The sequence below is a fragment of the Schistocerca serialis genome, chromosome 11 (assembly GCF_023864345.2).
Source record: "Schistocerca serialis cubense isolate TAMUIC-IGC-003099 chromosome 11, iqSchSeri2.2, whole genome shotgun sequence".
NCBI classification, from domain to species: Eukaryota; Metazoa; Arthropoda; class Insecta; order Orthoptera; family Acrididae; genus Schistocerca; species Schistocerca serialis.
The window spans coordinates 12796684-12816821 of record NC_064648.1 but is presented as its reverse complement, the minus strand read 5'-3'; the positions used below and the strand labels follow the sequence as shown (position 1 = coordinate 12816821).

At 41.6% G+C, this 20138-nt stretch overlaps 1 long non-coding RNA gene across 1 annotated transcript in view; it reads right to left on the bottom strand.

Annotated features, from left to right (window-relative positions):
• Nucleotides 1–19004, bottom strand: part of LOC126426763 (uncharacterized) — a 94787-nt gene extending 75783 nt beyond the window's left edge. The window contains exon 1 of the long non-coding RNA XR_007576410.1: nucleotides 18876–19004. This is a non-coding gene — a long non-coding RNA (uncharacterized LOC126426763). The remainder of the gene's footprint in view (nucleotides 1–18875) is intronic.
• Nucleotides 19005–20138: the final 1134 nt, after the last annotated feature.

Below are 20138 nucleotides of genomic sequence, written 5' to 3'. Positions count from 1 at the left end.
ATAAATGTACATAAAGCAACGTAAAACCAATTAAATGTATATAGATGCATTAAACCATTTAAAATGCGCATACAAATTTACCTTTCAACGAATATGTTCCCTGAGTAGTAACACTGTATTAAGCAGAGGCCAAACATTAAGTGGTACGTCGAGAACTGACTGTGACAACGAGGAACTGTAAGGGGGCGCTGCAAAGCAAACCCACCCTCTATGCGAAAAGATACAGTTAAAATAAAAATGAGAAGAAGAAATTACATACAACGTGAGGTAAAATATAATGATAAAATACTGAAATATTTACAAAAAAGGGATATATTGACAAAGATTTTGTCAGCCACATAGTACTGTTATATACGCCAAAAAGCGATTGTACAAATTAGTAAAAAGGAACAAATGTAGGTCGATTTGCAAAAATAAATAAAGAAAACATGATTTTGCGACTGGTTGTTGCTTACATGGTAATTTTAATGTGAGATCTGTTTGTGAGCAGGTGGAATTTGTTGTAGATTCACATGGGGAGAAACTCCTGGCTTTTTTTCTTTTTATGAAGCATACAACACACAGGTGTTTAGGCATCTTCTATTATTAGTATTGGTGTCCTTTAAACCGTCATCACTGTATTTGTATACATGTAAGAAAGTGTGAAACGGGCAGAAATGCTTAAAGTACAATCACTTATATGTGAGATGATATAAGCTAATACTGACAAAAGACCAAATATTATTCACATAACATAACATATCATCTCCCCCAAGAACCATGGACCTTGTCATTGGTGGGGAAGCTCGCGTGCCTCAGCAAAATAGAGTGTCGTACAGTAGTTGCAACCACAGCGGAGGGGTATCTGTTGAGAGGCCAGACAAATGTGTGGTTCCTGAAGAGGGGCAGCAGTCTTTTCGGTAGTTGCAGTTGCAACAGTCGAGCTGATTGACTGATCTGGCCTTGTAACACTAACCAAAACGGCCTTGCTGTGCTGGTGCTGCGAATGGCTGAAAGCAAGGGGAAACTACAGCCGTAATTTTTCGTGAGGGCATGCAGCTTTACTGTATGGTTAAATGATGGTGGTATCCTCTTGGGTAAAATATTCTGGAGGTAAAATAGTTCCCCGTTCAGATCTTGGGCTGGGGGCTACTAAGGAGGATGTCGTCACAAGGAGAAACAGAACTGGTGTTCTGCTGATTGGAATGTCAGATCCCTTAATAGGGCAGGTAGGCTAGAAAACTTAAAAAGGGAAATGGATAGGTTAAAGTTAGATGTAGTGGGAATTAGTTAAGTTCGGTGACAGGAAGAACAAGACTTCTGGTCAGGGGAATACAGCGTTATATATACAGAATCATATAGGACGAATGCAGGAGTCGGTTTCATGATGAATAAAAAAATGGGAACACAGGTAAGGTACTATGAACAGCATATTGAATGCCTATTTGTAGCCAAGATAGACACGAAGCCCACATCTATCACACTAGTACAAGTTTATATGTCAAGTAGCTCCACAGATGATGAAGAGATTGAAGAAATGTGATAAAAGAAATTATTCAGATAGTTAAGGGAGACAAAAATTTAGTAGTCATGGGGGACTGGAATACAATTGTAGGAAAAGGAAGAGAAGGAACTGTAATAGGTGAATACGGACTGGGGGTGTGGAATGAAAGGGGAAGACGCCTGGTAGAATTTCGCACAGGGCATAACTTAATCATAGCTAAAACTTGGTTTAAGAATCATGAAAGAAGGTTGTATTCATGGAAGAGGCCTGGAGACACTGAATGTTTCATATAGATTACATAACAGTAAGACAGAGAATTAGGACCCAGGTTTTAAATTGTAAGACATTTCCAGGGACAGATGTGAACTGTGACCACAATATATTGGTTATGAACTATAGATTGAAACTGAAGAAACTGCAAAAAGGTAGAAATTTAAGGAGATGGAACCTGGATAAACTGAAAGAACCAGAGGTTGTAGAGAGTTTCAGGGGGAGCATTAGGGAAGAATTGACAAGAACAGGGGAAAGGAATGTAGAAGAAGAATGGGTAGCTCTGAGAGATGAAATAGTGAAGGCAGCAGAGGATCAAGTAGGTAAAAAGAAGAGGGCTTGTAGAAATCCTTGGGTAACAGAAGAGAGATTGAATTTAATTGATGAAAGGAAAAAATACAGAAATGCAGTAAATGAAGCAGGCAAAAAGGAATACAAACATCTCAAAAATGAGAATGACAGGAAGTGCAAAATGGCGAAGCAAGGATGGCTAGAGGACAGATGTAAAGACATAGAAGCACATATGAGTAGGGGTAAGATAGATACTGCCTACAGGAAAATTAGAGAGACCTTTGGAGAAAAGCGAACCACCTGTATGCACATCAAGAGCTCAGATGAAAAACCCATCCTATGCAAAGAAGGGAAAGCAGAAAGGTGGAAGGAATATATAGAGAGTCTATACAAGGACAATGGACTTCAGGGCAATATTATGGAAATGGAGCAGGATGTAGAGGAAGATGAAATGGGAGATGTGATACTGCATGAAGAATTTGACAGAGGACTGAAAGACCTGAGTCAAAACAAGGCCCCAGGAGTAGACAACATTCCATTGGAACTACTGACGGCCTTAGGAGAGCAAGTCCTGACAAAACTCTACCACCTGGTGAGCAAGATGTATGAGACAAGTGAAATACCCTCAGACTTCAAGAAGAATATAATAATTCCAATCCTAATGAAAGGAGGTGTTGATAGATGTGAAAATTACTGAACTATCAGTTTAATAAGTCACGGTTGCAAAATACTAACACAAGTTCTTTACAGACGAATGTAAAAACTGGTAGAAGCCAACCTTTGGGAAGATCAATTAGGATTCCGTGGATATGTTGGAACACGTGACACAATACTCACCCTACGGCTTATCTTAGAATATAGATTAAGGAAAGGCATTTGGAGACTTACAGAAAGCTTTTGACAATGTTGACTGTAATACTGTCTTTCATGTTCTGAAGGTGGCAGGGAGCAAAAGGCTATTTACAATTTGTACAGAAACCAGATTGCAGTTATAAGAGTCAAGGGGAGTGGTTGAGAAGGGAGTGAGACAGGGTTCTGGCCCATCCCCCATGTTATTCAATCTGTATTTTGAGCAATCAGTAAAGGAAACAAAAGAAAAATTTGGAGTAGGAATTATAATCCATGGAGAATAAATAAAAGCTTTGAGGTTTGCTGATGGCATTGTAATTCCCTCAGAGACAGCAAAGGACCTAGAAGAGCAACTGAATGGAATGGACAGTGTCTTGAAAGGAGAATATAAGATGAACAACACTAAAAGCAAAATGAGGTTAATGGAATGTAGTCAAATTAAATCAGGTGATGCTGAGGGTATTAGATTAGGAAATGAGATATTTAAAATAGTAAATGAGTTTTGTTATTTGGGGAGCAAAATAACTGAGGAGGGTTTGAGTAAAGAAGATATACTTGTGAAATGTAAATTGACTATGACAAGGAAAATGTTTCTGACTAAGATAAATTTTTTAACATCAAATTTGAATGTCAGAAAGTCGTTTCTGAAAGTATTTGTGTGAAGTATAGGCATGTATGGAAGTGAAACATGGACAATAAATAGTTTAGACAAGAAGAGAATACAAGCTTTCGAAATGTGGTGCTACAGAAGAATGCTGAAGATTAGATGGGTAGATCACATAACTAATGAGGAGGTACTGAATAGAATTGGGGAGAAGAGGAATTTGTGGCACAACTTGACTAGAACAAGGGATCGATTGGTAGGACACATTCTGAGGCATCAGTGGATCACAAATTTAGTATTGGAGGGAAGTGTGGAGGGTAAAAATCGTAGAGGGAGACCAAGAGATGTATACACTAAGGAGATTCAGAAGGATGTAGGTTGCAGTAGGTCCTGGGAGATGAAGAAGCTTGCACAGGATAGAGTAGGATGGAGAGCAGCACCAAACCAGTCACAGGACTGAAGACCACAACAACAACATATCACATCACTGTGTCTATCCATGAAAATACTGCCCCGTCTGAACATGCACAAACTATCTTTGTTCTTTATTTTGTGATAGTAATACAGTCATGGAAAAAACACTGGCAAAAATATATAAAGTCAGGTATTTTTGCACAACAGTTGGTGTGTCCTATTATAACCGATCATCTGCTAATTGTAAAAAAAAATCTGACCATAGATGTTTGTTACAAAGTGAAATTGAGGCAAAGATACCACTAATGCTGCTTCATGCTTTGAGTGTTGAAAGTTACCGCAATGTGTTAAACAAAACATTCACTCTAAACATAAAAACAATAAAAAAAATTTCTGTAAAAGTACAAGCCAGTTGTACAAGAGGTCAATGAAAGACGAAAGTTGGTAAGCTATCAGAACCATTGCAAAAAGTCAAAAGTGTAGAATAGCACATAGGTGTAGATAGTAGATACAGGTATGAGTAGTAGCATTACATTAAAGTGAAGTAATTATATCGAAATCATATGAAAAGTATAGCACGCATTTAAAAATGTAGGTCACCACATAGATGTTTGTGGATGAATAGTAATCACAGCTCAAGTCATCTTGCTGGTATTAAACATCTTGTCTCATAAAGTACAGAAACATAATAAAGCTTTCGGATGTACTTATGCAAACATTACAGTCAATGTAAATGAAAAGATATTCATATAATGTAAATAACTGACAGATTTTAGACATTTAACATTAGACTTTCCTAACACATTAGTGGGTCAGATCCACGGATTAGGTGCTAGCGCAAGACAATGGAAGTCACAACAAAGTCACGTATCTAGTGTTATGCATGACAAAGATCAAGCCCTGCAGGAGGCTAGAGAGGCTGAACAAACAGTAATAGCCTTTATGTCAGTACAACAGCAAACAGTAATAACCTTTATGTCAGTACAGGTAGTAAAACTTTGTAACCGTTTGGAGGAGAGATCCTTTCATGAGCTATAATGTACACACACACACACACACATTCTCCTCTCTGCAGGCTGGACACACAGTGTGAGTGAGTGTTCTCTAACTCACAGAAGGATGTTTTCCCAGAAGTAGCATGATTTTCCTCCTCTTTTTGTGTGATCTGTTGAAAACTCAACACTCCTGGTATTTGGTGAGTGGCCTAATTTACTCCTAATTATAAACAAACAACAATTTTTTGACCAAAAATTAGTGCACAATATTTGCAGGAATTAACACAATATTCCAATCAGTTAATGTCTCTACACTTATGTTTGTCTGACTCAAACTTGTTGCAATATTTTTTACACTTATAGCACTGCACACAGTCAGTCGACAGCCCCAATATTTCAAACATATTGTTGTATTTAGGATACATGCCACAAGTAATCACCACAAGTACCGTTTTCGTAAAGAAAACATAAGTTGGCAGCTTTCATCCAATGTGCCTGTCGCAGATGATTTCTCTGATTTCCCTACTCCCATCCTGAATTTCTTCCAACGTAATTTGAAGGCTTACATCGCAGGAAAGAAATTAGTGAGTCTTCAATGAACATAGTGAGTTTGTGTGTGGTTGTGTGTGTGTGTGTGTGTGTGTGTGTGTGTGTGTGTGTGTGTGTGTGTGTGAGAGAGAGAGAGAGAGAGAGAGAGAGAGAGAGAGAGAGAGAGAGAGAGAGAGAGATTCCAGCAATAATTGTGTTAACACATTTGCTTGACTATTGTATTCATATTTCATTAGGAAAGAAAAAGGAAAAGTATACATGACGGTTTCTTAATTCTTATTACAGACTTCTGAGGGTTGTGGAGGAGACTTAGATTCTTCATCCAAACTTTGTCTACTAAGTCTAGAAATTTGCTGTTTCAGTGTGAAGCTCAGACCACTTTGAAGTAACCTGCTTCACGGTACGCACACAGTGGAGATACGGGCACTCACCGTCGGGTCCTCTTCTGTGTGACAAAAATGTCCTCCTGAAAAGTAGTGTGTGGAGAAATCTGTGAAGAAACGCAGTCAACCGTTCCAGTTGCAAAACGTACCAGTTTCTCACAGTCATTGTTGTGTTTGGAGGGAAATGGTAAGCAGTATCATAATCCCAGTAGAGAGTGACGGCACTGCCCTCTCCTCGGTTTGTGTGTGTGCGGTGGAGTGGAAGGTTTGGAAGTGATCTGATATTAAAACTAAACTTGTATCAAAATGGTACATTTCCACAGACAGTAACTCAAATTTTGATGGCGAAACTCTAAGTCCCCTTTACAACTGTAGAAGTGCCCGTAAGCTTTTCCTCCTGCAACCCTTGAAGACTGCAAGAGGACACAAATGAATTAATGACATTTATCTGCTAGAGGGCTTTTATTTACATCAGTGGGAAAATTTGAACATTTGTGCCAGACCGGGATTTGACCCGGGTCTCCTGCTCACTCGGCAAATGCTCTGACCACCGAGGCATCTGGACACGGTAGTCATTGCAGCTTCACGGACTACCGTATCACACCTCCTGTCAGACCTAGTTCTCAATTTACGGGTGTAATGAGCAGGGACACTATCTCAGTAGTGTGTGGATAAATGGAGAATTTGAGTCTAAAGGGAGGTGAGCCAGCATCTGTCTAGCAAGCAGGAGGTGCAGGTTCGGATCCCGGTCCAGCACAAACTTTTAATTTTCCCCACTGATGTAACTCGACGCCCACTAGCAGCTAAATGTCAGCAATTCCTTTGTGTCTCGATTCGTACTGGTTGCAGGATCAAAAAAGGTGTCTGTTCTCTTGGACACGTGAATTTTGCAGTAACTTTCATTTTCGAGTTGGAGAGGAAAAAGTACTGCGAGAACAGAAATTATAAGCCCTGCGGACGGGAGTTGACTGTTTAGACACGGGTTTCGTACCGTTCGGCCACAGTCGGTGAGGCTTTCCTCGTGAAATGTATCTCTGATAGTGGATGACATTTCACTGTGACAGGTACCGCAGCTGTATACATTTTAAGAAATCGTTATTTGCACAGTCTCAGGTGTATGACATAAATGATTGAGGACTAGCTTTGATCAAATATAAGAGAAAGGAAAGAAAAATAAAAAAACTGTCCTGAGCGGGATACGGGTCCATTTGACCAAAATTTTCAGAGCAACTGTAGGCCATAACTCGACTATTGCGGACCTACAGCAGATTGGTATGAGTGCACGGAAATGTGTGTGATTTTAAACTGACTTGCCCCCAGATAGCTACCTGTTATGCTAAAGAGCATAGTTACAAAACACAAAGGAAGGACTAGATAGGTTGAGGACAAAGGGCACTTGGAATGGGAAATGGCAGTTGGTAAGAAGGCAGCTAGGAGGAGTAGATATTCGGACAGTTGTCGTATAACAGATAGATTTTACCAACTGTCTGTCAACAGTTCGACGATGTTTGCAGCAGCATGGACTATCAGCTCGGAGACCACGGCTGCAGTTACCCTTGACGCCGCATCACAGACAGGAGCGCCTGCGACGGTGTACTCAACGACGAACTTGGGTGCACGAATAGGGGATGAATCCAGGTCCTGTTTACAGCATCATGATGGTCGCAACTGTGTTTGGCGACATCGCTCTGAACGCACATTGGAATCGTGTATTCGTCATCGCCATACTGGCGTATCACCCGACGTGATGGTATGAGGTGCCATTGGTTACGTCTCGATCGCCTCTTGTTCGCATTGACTGCACTTTGAACAGGGGACGTTACATTTCAGATGTGTTACGACCCGTGGCTCTATCCTTAATTCGATCCCTGCGAAACCCTACATTCCAGCAGGATAATGCACGACCGCATGTTGCAGGTCCTGTACGGGCCTTTTTGGATACAGAAAATGTTCGGCTGCTGCCCTGGCCAGCACATTCTCCAGATCTCTCACCAAATGAAAACGTCTGGTCAATGGTGGCCGAGCAACTGGCTCGTCATACACGCCAGTCTCTCCTCTTGATGAACTGTGGTATCGTGTTGAAGCTGCATGGGCAGCTGTAACTGTACACGCCATCCAAGCTCTGTTCGACTCAATGCCCAGGCGTATCAAGGCCGTTATTAGGGCCAGGGGTTGTCGTTCTGGGTATTGATTTCTCAGGATCTATGCACCTAAAATGTGTTATAAATGTAATCACATGTCAGTTCTAGTGTAGTACATTTGTCCAATGAATACCCGTTTATCATCTGCATTTCTTCTTGGTGTAGCAATTTTAATGGCCAGTAGTGTAGTAATAAATAATGTAAATTAACAATCATTTCGGTTTATTTGCAACGTAAGTAACGAAAAAATTAAAATTCGGAAGTGTGCACACAGGCACGTGATTCCGTGACCCTTCCGGCTGCAGCAGCTGCTCCTGCCACCTAAAGTGGCTGAGTCGAGCCCAACTTTTTTTGCCCTCCCCCTAAACTGTTGATCACCTGTGGCCCTCAGTTCTGTCACTCTCATATCTCGCCAAGCCCTGCATACACGATGAGTCTGGACCAAATCAGTGATGACGAGCAGGCGCAATCCCCTTGTTAACATTCAACAACATGTTTAACTTACTGTTTCACTGATCGATATCGGTCCCGTCACATTACGGAAAGATGCGGAATGAAATCGGCTGTGCCCTTTCAAAGGAACCGTCCCGGCATTTTCCTGGCGCGATTTAGTGGAATCTCGAAAACCTAAATCAAAATGGCCGAAGGCAGGTTTAAACCGTTCTCCTTAAGAAAGTGAATCAAGTGTGCTGACCAGTACGCCACCTCGCTCGGTAACTTACGGTTTCGAGTTGCCTCGTGAGAGTCGGTCAGTTAACTTTGCATATTTTTGCTCACTGGTACGTTATGGTATATTACAGGGTTAATCAAAAAGGACTTTTACAATTCGTGGTGGTTATGGTCCGTCTGTGCAACTAATTGAAGGCTATTTGTTTATTCCCATGCGCGTTTCCCTTCTTTTATCTGCGAAGCATCTTCAATCTTCAGTGGCCTGTAATACATGTTTCTCTTTATACATACAATAAACGTATTGTTACAATCTACCACAGGGCTTCCCAACATTTTCAGCTGGCGGACCCTTACTTCAGTCGAAAATCCATGGCGGACCCCTAGTCAGTCAAGAGCACAGTAACTTTAAATTTCAGAGCGAAAGCAATGGGAACTGAAAGCTTCTTGGTGCAAGTGTCATGTTCGCAATGACCCCCCCCCCTCCCCACCCGAAAGTATCAATAGTCTTTGGTTTAGAGATGAATGAAAACAACTTGAAGGTCAAAAATCGAGTCATGAAGTAGGCAGTGCACTGACAAAGCAAGTTTAACATTTAACGATGCCTGGGGCCGCATACGTGCCAGCTAGCGCTGTGATTGGTCGAGAAAGCTCGTTCTGCGCATGCGCATAAGGTTTCAGCGCGTCTAGCGCCGTGGCCTGGCTCACAAACGGCCCCCGTATTGTTGCGAAACAGTCGATCAGAGAAGCCGCGTTCTCCGGCACTAAACTGTGTATGCGGTCTCACTTAGGAACCGCAAAGGCTGCTTAGGAATACGACATGAAGTAAAAAAGTACACGTTTTTCGCACGAAAAAAGTGATGAATTTGATTTTCACATTTTTATACAATAAATTTACTCACTATTTTACACGATTGGGTGAAAGGTGGCCGCGGACCCCCTAGAAAGAGCCGGTGGACCCCTAAGAGGTCCGCAGACCACACGTTGGGAAGCCCTGATCTACCACATAATAAGTTTATTGTATGTATAAAAAGAAACATACATTACAGGCCACTGAAGATGCATCCCAAATAAAAGAAGAAAAATGCGTATGGTAATAAACAAACAGCCTTCAGTTTGTTTGCGTGGCCCTCCTCCGCTGGAAGTACAGAAATATTTGTTTTGTAAATGAAACCGCCTTTTCCTGCTGCCACTTAATTTCTTTTTCCCAGACGCGTTTCGCCTTTTTCATGTTTAAAAGCATCATCAGTGCGCTCATTTGCTCTGATCTGTGTTTTCTCTCAACTGGTCTGGTGGTCGCACTACCACTTTTTACCGACATGTAGGCACAATTTTGAGTTTCGACATTTTTCACACTGTTCGCCATGTTTCAACCACTCGCTAACCGTGGTTAACAAGTAAATCGGAAATAAAGTGGTAGTGCGACCTCCAGACCCGTTGAGAGGGAACACAAACCATCCCACTGAGGATGCTTTAGAATACGAAAAAGGCGAAACGCAACTGGGGAAAATAAATTAAGTGGCAGCAGGAAAAGGCAGTTCCATTTACAAAACAAGTATTTATGCCTTCAGTTAGTGTATTTATAGCAATGAAGGGAAAGACGGAAAACAGAAAAAAATGAAGACTTTACAAATGTTGAATGGTATAGAATTTTATTGTGGTAACTTTGACAATCGGTAGACGTGTCGTTTTGTAGCAAACAACCTCACGTAGTGCATCAGTACCCCCTTCCGCCACCAGGAGCGCCAACGCACTGCACAATTAAAGTGGCTACTTTCCCTGGTGTGGAGCATGCTCTCGGAGTGTTCTGGTTTCGTGAAGCAAAGTGTGCGACAACTGTCCAGCGTCAATTTCGCACTGAATACGCTAAACAACCTCTAAGCAGACTTGGGCATACAATTTCGTCGAATCCACGTTGACGTAGCACATACGCTAGTCTCTCGCTAATCCGGCCTCTCAGTAACCTGGCGCACATCCAAAAACACGGGCACGGTGAATTATCGTGTGCAACAATGCTTTATATACTGTATTTGAAATTGTAGCTTTCCTTACAGTTCGAAATAATGTCTTCTAAAAGGAAACACGTTATGCTAGACCTCAAGCAAAAACTAGAAATTTTAGACAAGTTAAATCGAGGTTCTTCGCAGAAAGCCATTGCTGCTGAGTTCAATGTTGGACGAGCAACTATTCGTGACATCAAAAAGAAACAAGATGTTATTCGACAGTACTCGACACAAATCGATAGTGAGTTGGGAAATCGGAAGGTTATGCAAAAGAGTGAGCATGAAGAACTGGATGTTGCTAGCTGTTTATAGACTGTTCGTACAACAATGCAGTAAAGGAATTCCAGTCAGTGGCCTGATTATAAAGGAAAGAGCAGCTGCATTTAACAAACGACTTGACGGTAGTAGCCGGCCAGTGTGGCCGAGCGGTTCTAGGCGCTTCAGTCTGGAAACGCGCGACCGCTACGGTCGCAGGTTCGAATCGTGCCTCGGGCATGGATGTGTGTGATGTCCTTCAGTGAGCGATGGTTGGCTGTCAAACTGGAAAAAACGACACAGCATTCGGCAGCTAACAGTCACCGTGGAAATTCGCTCAGCTAACGATAAGGATGTTGATTAGTTTGTAAATTGCTCTGAGCACTATGGGACTTAACATCTGAGGCCATCAGTCCCCTAGCACTTAGAACTACTTAAACCTATCTAACCTAAGGACATCACACACATCCATGCCCGAGGCAGGATTCGAACCTACGACCGTAGCGTTTGCACAGTTCCAGACCGAAGCATCTAGAACCGCTCGGCCACTAAGGCAAGATACAGAAGATAATAGAGGAACAAGATTTAACTCTTTTACAAGATACTTCATTCAAAAACGTTACCTGCCAATAAGGAGAGGAAACCCGTGGTTAGGAGCAACAGAAACAGTGTGTAACATTAATGGTGTGTTGTAATGCAAATGGGAGTCATAAACTACCGCTTATGGTGATTGGAAAATCTCAACATCCACGTTGTTTTCAACACACTGACATAAATACTCTACCAGTGCAGTATAGCGCTCAGAAGAAAGCGTGGATGGACAGACAAATATTCTCTTGGTGGTTCCATGAAACTTTTGTACCAGCAGTGAGAAAAGAGTTAAAGAAGGAAAAGCTTCCACTGAAAGCTATCCTTATAATTGACAATGCTCCCAGTCGTCCTTCAGTCCGATGGTATGGCGTGTAAGGGTGAGAAACGCCATCCTCAGCTGCTGTAAATTGACGAGACTCTGGTGACCGAGTGACTCCCGGGATAAGGAGTCGCTCTCTTCCATGCCAACGTCCTCCTTGCAGGGCGGATGAGCGGTTAGAGATTAGGGCATTAAGACATCCTATGTTCTTGGGTTGAGAAATCATCCCTAAAGGCGGAAGATCCAAAGATGGGCAACGACAAAGGACACCAAGGGAAGGTAATTCACCTATGAGAAAGCAGCTGTGATCACAGACTGGGTGGCTCAAAACCGTGTCCGATGTACAAGCACTCTTTCTCCCACCCGATGTGACAGCCTAATTCAGCCCACGGACCAGAGGCCAGGGAATTTTGGAATTAATTAAACGTCATTATCGAAATTCACTTCTCGTCTCCTTGATGAACGAAAGTGAAAACGACTCTATTGAGACTATGCTGAAGGCGTGGAAAGCGATTAACATACTTGATATAGTTTTCCAAGCAGCCAAAGCATGGGATAAAGAGGAGAGCGCTACCATAATGCAGGGCTGGAGAAAATTGTGGCCATCCGTTGATGCAGAATTAGATCCAGTAGTGAGTGACAGCGATGAGCCAGTCAATTCGGAATTATCAGTTACTTTGTACATTGACATGTTCTACAACCTTCCAGGAGGGGAAGAAATTGATGATGAAGATGCTACTAAGTGACTGAATGAGGAAAATTGTAATATGGACCAAACTTTAACAGATGAAGAAATAATCAAAAGTATGGAAGAAAGTAATGATGAAAGTAATGAAGAAGAGGACACAGGAGGAGAGAGCATGAAGATTTCTCGCATTGCTGGTGCTGAGCTGCCGAGGTCTTCCTGGAGTACATTATGCAACAAGCACCACCGATGTAATGCTTGTAAAGCGGTTGCGTGATAAAGCATGCCACCATTGCGTATCGTAATCGCGACAGTTAAAAATTAGGGACATGTTTCGTAGTGAGTGACACGACTGTATAATTACGTACAGTATACACTCGAGGACTAAGTTTTCACTGAAAATTAATGTATTTTTGGATTTAAAGCATATCCTCTATGTACAGTATACTATATCCCCTATGTTTTCAAAATAAATAAGAAACAAAATAAATGAATAAAATAAATTTCAGACACTTCCGGTAATCCGGCACCCATACGTGCCAGGAATGGCGGGATTAGCGAGAGTCTAGTGTATTACATCCGATTTTTTGCAATGAGTGTGGAAAGAAATTTATTACTGGTGTGGGTGACGCATCTCAAATGGCGAGGTTATTTGCTACTAAATGACACATCTACCGATTCTGTAAGTTACGTCAATACATTCCTATATAATTCCAGAGTTGTAATGTCCTTTTTGACTCACCCTGCATTCTGCAGTAACTCCTCACTCAGCCCAAAAGCGTTCATTTCTCAAAAGAAAGTAATCAGAAATATGTGTGGGTCTCACACACGTACATCTTGCAGGTATCTCTTGAAGCAGTTACGAAGATTAATTACATCCACCTCCGTAGCTGAGTAGTGAGTGGGGCTGACTGTCATAGGCCGCCGCGGTTCAAAAATGGTTCAAATGGCTCTGAGCACTATGGGACTTAACATCTGAGGTCATCAGTCCCCTAGAACTTAGAACTACTTAAACCTAACTAGCTTAAGGACATCACACACATCCATGCCCGAGGCAGGATTCGAACCTGCGACCGTAGCGGTCGCGCGGTACCAGACTGTAGTGCCTAGAAAGGCTCGGCCACTCCGGCCGGCCTGCGCTCCGAAGAAAACGTGGATGGACAGACAAACATTCTCTTGTTGGTTCCATGAAACGTTTGTACCAGCAGTGAGAAAAGAGGTAATTCCAAAATTCCCTGGTCTCTGGTCCGTGGGCTGAATTAGGCTGTCACATCGGGTGGGAGAAAGAGTGCTTGTACATCGGACACGGTTCTGAGCCACCCAGTCTGTGATCACAACTGCTTTCTCATAGGTGAATTGCCTTCACCATGGCTCAAAGAGTCGCACCTACCCTTGGTGTCCTTTGTCGTTGCCCATCTTTGGATCTTCCGCCTTTAGGGACGATTTCTCAACCCAAGAACATAGGATGTCTTAATGCCCTAATCTCTAACCGCTCATCCGCCCTGCAAGGAGGACGTTGGCATGGAAGAGGGCGACTCCTTATCCCGGGAGTCACTCGGTCACCAGAGTCTCGTCAATTTACAGCAGGTGAGGATGGCGTTTCTCACCCTTACACGCCATACCATCGGACTGAAGGACGACTGGGAGCATTGTCAATTATAAGGATAGCTTTCAGTGGAAGCTTTTCCTTCTTTAGCTCTTTTCTCACTGCTGGTACAAAAGTTTCATGGAACCACCAAGAGAATATTTGTCTGTCCATCCACGCTTTCTTCTGAGCGCAGGCCGGCCGGAGTGGCTGAGCAGTTCTAGATGCTACAGTCTGGAACCGCGGGACCGCTGCGGTGGCAGGTTCGAATCCTGCCTCGGGCATGGATGTGTGTGATGTCCTTAGGTTAGATAGGTTTAAGTAGTTCTAAGTTTTAGGGGGCTGAAGACCTCAGAAGTTAAGTCCCATAGTGCTCAGAGCCACTTGACTGTCATACGGGGGACCAGGGCCCGATTTCCGGTAATACCTGGGCGGTTTCCCCCTGGTGGGGGGACTGGAACGGAGGGTGTTACACCTCACAATTCCGACTGGGGAGGTAGTCGAGTCTGTAGCAGCGGCTCCGGAGTCACGAAAGGCGACGAGGGCCGGGGGAGCGGTGTGCTCACCAGACGCCCTGCACGCCGCGTCTGATGGCACGGCGCACGGTCGAGCCAGAGTGACCAGTCAGGGCCAGAACGCGGAACTTGGGCTTTACATTAAAATTACGCACAGCCTCACAGCCACTGTAGAGACAGGCACGGAGAGTTGCATTAGACCAGTCTTTGGACTTAAGGGGAGTAGGGCGTCAAACGGGACGACTTGGAGCAGGAGAGTCACCACAGGACATTTTAATTTCCACTGACTATACTTTTACAAATAAATTCACAAAACTTTGTCAACACGACCAGGAAGCATTCAGGATTCACACTCGTAGCAGTGAAAGTTCAAAAACATAAAAAATACGTTTTTTTACATGTGAAACTTCATCTTTTTTTTACTTACTATTGACTGCATTTGTTGCTATAGGTACCCTTTCCTTCATAAGTAAGAGAGATTTTTGAACGAATTTTGCACAGCATACAAACCACGCTTACAGATGTATGAAACTCTAGAATTTATTCAATTTATGAAAAAATGAATGAGTTGTTACATTTTAAACTTCGTGTTTGGAAAAAAACTTAAATTTTATAGCTAGTTTTTAATAGATTTGGAAAATTCAAGTGTTTTGAATTAAGTAGTATGTGTTTAATGAGCATACCAAGTTTGAAAGCACTAGGATATTTATTTTGGATGTTACATGTACCTAAGTACAGAAATTTGTGTATTGCGGAAAATGGCCGTTAAAGTTTCTGCTTGTATTTGGCATTCTTTTAGAACTGTCCAGTATCATAAGCAGGTTCTTTTCCATATTCTAAATAAGTTTTCTTCCTTTTCACACTCTTATGATGCACTGTTCCTGATTTTATTACCTCCAAAAATGATTTATCTCCTTTCACTACCCGCTCTCTGTCTATGGCATACAAAGCTTTGGCCTCCATTCCCATTTTCTTCAAATGTTTAAATGTGTGTGAAAACTGCTAAGGTCAGCAGTCCCTAAGCTAACACACTGCTTAACCTAAATTATCCTAAGGACAAACACACACACCCATGCCCGAGGGAGGACTCGAACCTCCCATTTTCTCTAAAACATATTTCCTGCTTTGCACACCATCATTGAAACATGAAACTGCATTATAAACACCAATGGCAAGTGCATTTCTTCCCACAAAAACAGTTTTTGGCAATCTTTTCCCATACACATTTGTTAGAACTTTCATTTGGGTTTTGGGTACCGCCACAAAGTAATTTCTCCAGAGAAAGTATCGATATCAATAGTCTTTTCTTTCACATATGACAATCTCTGGCGCAAATATAAACAATCGAATTCTACAGAGCGAAATACACTTACGTATGACATAAGAATGGTGTGCAAAGGGGTGTGGCGCTGCATCTCGGTACCAAATAATGTGCCTTATAATCTCGAAAATATACAGGGTGATTATAATTAAAGTTAAACTTTCAAAACGCTTTAGAAATAACACCACTTGTCAGAATGACGTCAAATTGCAACGGAATATTATCGGAGAAGGGGGAAAACGTATGGCATAAGAAAAAGAACAGTGGTGAAGTTGGTGTGAACACGCCGGGTACACGGCTTTTCCTCCTCTCGCGTCTGCGACGTTCGCCATAAATAAATCAAAGCAGGATCGCGATCTGCTTGTACAGCTGCATTACAAGAATCATGATCAATTTGCTGCCCACGTCGCTCTGCATAAGTTCAAGGCATTGAAGGGTTTGAAAGAATGCGTTGATCGGATGACTGCCGTGGGTCTGGAGAAAATGATTCTGAAATTCGAAAAGACGGCTTCTTTTGGTGTGGAACCTGGCAGAGGGAGGAAACGAATTGATTCGACGTCAGTGGAAGCAGTGGCCACAGCAGTGCAGGAGAAGGCGAGTATGCAAACGCGTAGTGCACGGAGAATTGCCCGAACATGGGACATACCCGTGAGCACGATGCTTAAAATCCTACGAAACATCCTTCTTTGCTATCCATTCAAAATTACCCATGAGCACGAGCTGCTTCCTGTTGACTTGTCAATAAGGGAGACTTTTGCTTTAGAATTTCTTGCTCGCATGGAAGTGGACAGCGATCGGCGTGGAAGATTTTGAGGACAGACGAAGCCCTCTCCCTTCTGACAGGATTTGTCAATACACAGAATTGTCCAATATGGGCAATGAGAAATCCAACACGCACATCAATCATCCTGTGAAGGTCACTGTGTGATGTGGGTTTACGGCATCATTTATCACAGGGCGATATTTTATCGAAGAGACAGGTGCTTCCGGTCCTGTTACCTGTGCCGTCACTGGTAAGAACTACGACTGTCTAGTGCGCAACCACGTCATTCCAGCTCTCCAACAGCGTGGATGTGATCATTTTTATGCAAGATGGCGCACTTCCGCAGATCGCAAATCTAGTTAAGCGGCTGCTGAAGCGCCATTTCTGAAAAGCTAGAATTATCGGCCGCCATTTCCCTACAGCCTGGCCGCCCCGACCACCTGGTCTTAATCCGTGTGACTTCTGGCTGTGGGGGCTGTCTGACAGATGTTGTGCTCACTGTTCCGACTGCAAACTTACCAGCTGTACTGAAGGCACGCATTGCGCAACACATTCTGAACGTGACCCAGGAAACATGCTGTTTCTCGACTTCAACTTGTTGCAGAAAACTGTAGGTAGCAAATTGAATACGTTTTGCGCCAGTCACACGGAAACTAATAATCCGATTTGATTTTGATTGATGCGGTTTATGCGGTTTTTGGCCTCAGAACAGCTAAAAACCGATTTTTCTCATCCGATGTGATTTGTTCCCATAGGAACTTACCACAAATTTCCAAATTTCTATAAATACGAAAGGAAATCCCCCGACTGAATGGTGACTCATCATCAACCAGCCCAAACCGCCAAACTTTGGAGGTGTTGATCTTATACGGAAGACATCGTTTAAGAAGGGATTTTTCGGAATTCCACCCATGTGGGGGCGAAATAGGGGATGGAACGCTTCCTGACAACATATCGCTATTAAGGCAATTTTGAAGCTAGAACTACGAAAATTGGTAGGCCTATTTGGTTCCTCGGCCAGAAATAAAAAGATGATGTTTCAACATTTTTCGAAATTCAACTCCCAAAAGGGTGAAATAGTGGGTGAATTTTTTAAAAAAACTAAATAATTAAAGAACTGGTAAAACATTTTAAAGCTACGTCTATGAAACTGTATTTAGCTTCTTAGTTGGAGATAAAAAAATACTTGTTTCAGCAATTTTAGAGATTCAACTCCTAAGTTTGGAAATGGGGGAAGAAAGTTTCTATGGAAATATTTCGTTACATCAAAACATTTTTAAAGCCAAGTCTAGGAAAATTGGTATTTCATTTAGCTATTAGAAATTTGTGTTAGCAGATGTCATTTTCCAAGAGTATTTTAAAACAACGCAGGATTAACAAAAACCTCCTACTCCAGCTATCCGAATCGCTTTTTGTAGTGTTTAAATGGCAAAAGAAAGCCATACGGTGCATAGCAGGGCTTAAACCATACAAATCACGAAGAGATTATTTTAAGAAACTAAATATAATTACAGTGTCTGGCCTGTATATTCACAACTCCCTCGTCTTCGTTAATGAGAATTTGAGTAAATTTGACTTAAGGACGACATTTCATGACCATAACATAAGTGGACATACAATTGATTTGCCATGTGTTAGGCTTGCAAAGACACACAACAGGTACAAAAATCTTGGTCCTGTCTGCTTCAACAAATTACCTAAAAATGCCTACACAGCGCCAGTAAATAAGGTGGATCAAAAGTAAATTAATTTACGCTGCTCAAGAGTTCCTCGAGTATGTGAAAAATTACCCACTTTCCTTATAAGAAAGAATAAATTAACTGCAAACTGTACATATGTTAAAATTTTTGGATGTGAGGTCCGCGTTACGCAAAACACCGTTTTTCTCAGTACTCAAACATGTTTCGGCACCACCAGTGGGTTTTCGTTTTTATTTATTCTGCAATGTGAACATTTTTGGTAAATGATTATAAAATTATGTGTATTTCTAGTTCAAACAACAGATCGTTTCTTTTTTTGTAAATACCTTTACATTTGGTGTGTATGAATTTTATGTACCACTTTTGTGTTAATTGCTACAGGTTGCTTGTCATCTGCAATCAAACGATGTTAATGGGAAAGTTTTTCGCTGGGAGTTAACCTATCTTTTAGAATGTAATTTAGTTTTTCGCGCCTATTTTCGTATTTACTTACGTTTTCATGTGGCAAGCACATTCTCCGCATCACGCTGAGATGTAATAGTTACGTATGCATGACAACAAGTATTTTCCACAAATAACGTAGTAAAACACTTTTTCACCACACCAGAACACAGTGTGATTGTGGTTTGTTGTGTGTCTCAGCCCAGAGCGTGTTCATTTGTTTACCAGAGAGTTCGGCGCCAAATTTGAATTTTGTTTGCATTTTGTGTGTGTGTAGACTCTATCTGTTGTGCAGTTTTTATTTGTAAAGTTCCTTTAATGTGTTAAATAGTGTGCCATTGGAGAGTGTAGTGTATCCGTTTAAGACCTGATTTCCTTCTGCTATTGCCTTCTGTGTATTAAGTTTTCCTCAATAGTCAGTTTGCTGTATAGGCTGTGGCTGGGTTTTTAGTATTCTTAAGTCTGTTTCTATTATGGTTGGGTGGTGATTGTTGACTATAAGGTGGTCAGCAAATGTGCTATGGGAGCTGTTGCTTTTACAAGCTCTGAGATGTTCCGAATATCTTGTTTTGAAGTTTCTGCATGTTTGTCCTACGTATACTGACTGGCAAGTGTTGCATGTGAGTTCATATATTCCTGATCTGTTAAATTTATCCATGGGTGTTTCTTGTGTTCTTATCTTTTTCTGTGTTGTGTTCTCTGTCCTGTATCCTATTTGGAGTCCCTGTTTCTTTAATATGTTGCCTATTCTGTGAACGATCTTGTTATTGTTTATTTATTATTTATTTGTCCCATAGGTCAAATCAGTACAATGGCTTGTACAACTGATATGGGATAAGTCAATACAAATATACAGTTTACAGTAGTCTAAAACAGTAAACAAGAACACAGAAGAATGATTATATTACATTACCTACAAATTATGTTACTTAAAGTTACAGCTTCACGGAGAATTTTTACATGATGTGACAAAATTGACTTAATAACATTCAGCTTTGATACATTATCATGCACTAAGACAATTTTGATTCATAATATTCCTGGATGGTATAAAAGCAGTCTTTTATTAAAAGAGATTTCACCATCTGTTTGAATTTATTTATTTCTTGTATAAAAGTTGGAAGATGGTTATATAATTTTATTCCCATGCAATTGACACCATCACTGTATAATTTTGTTGAGTGGGGAAGTATTCTTAGAGAGGTTTTTGATCTTGTGTCATAATCGATGTAATCCATATTTTTGCTAATTTTGTTGATACTTTTTTTGGTAAAGAATAATAATTATAGTATGTATTGGCATGGGAGGGGCAAAA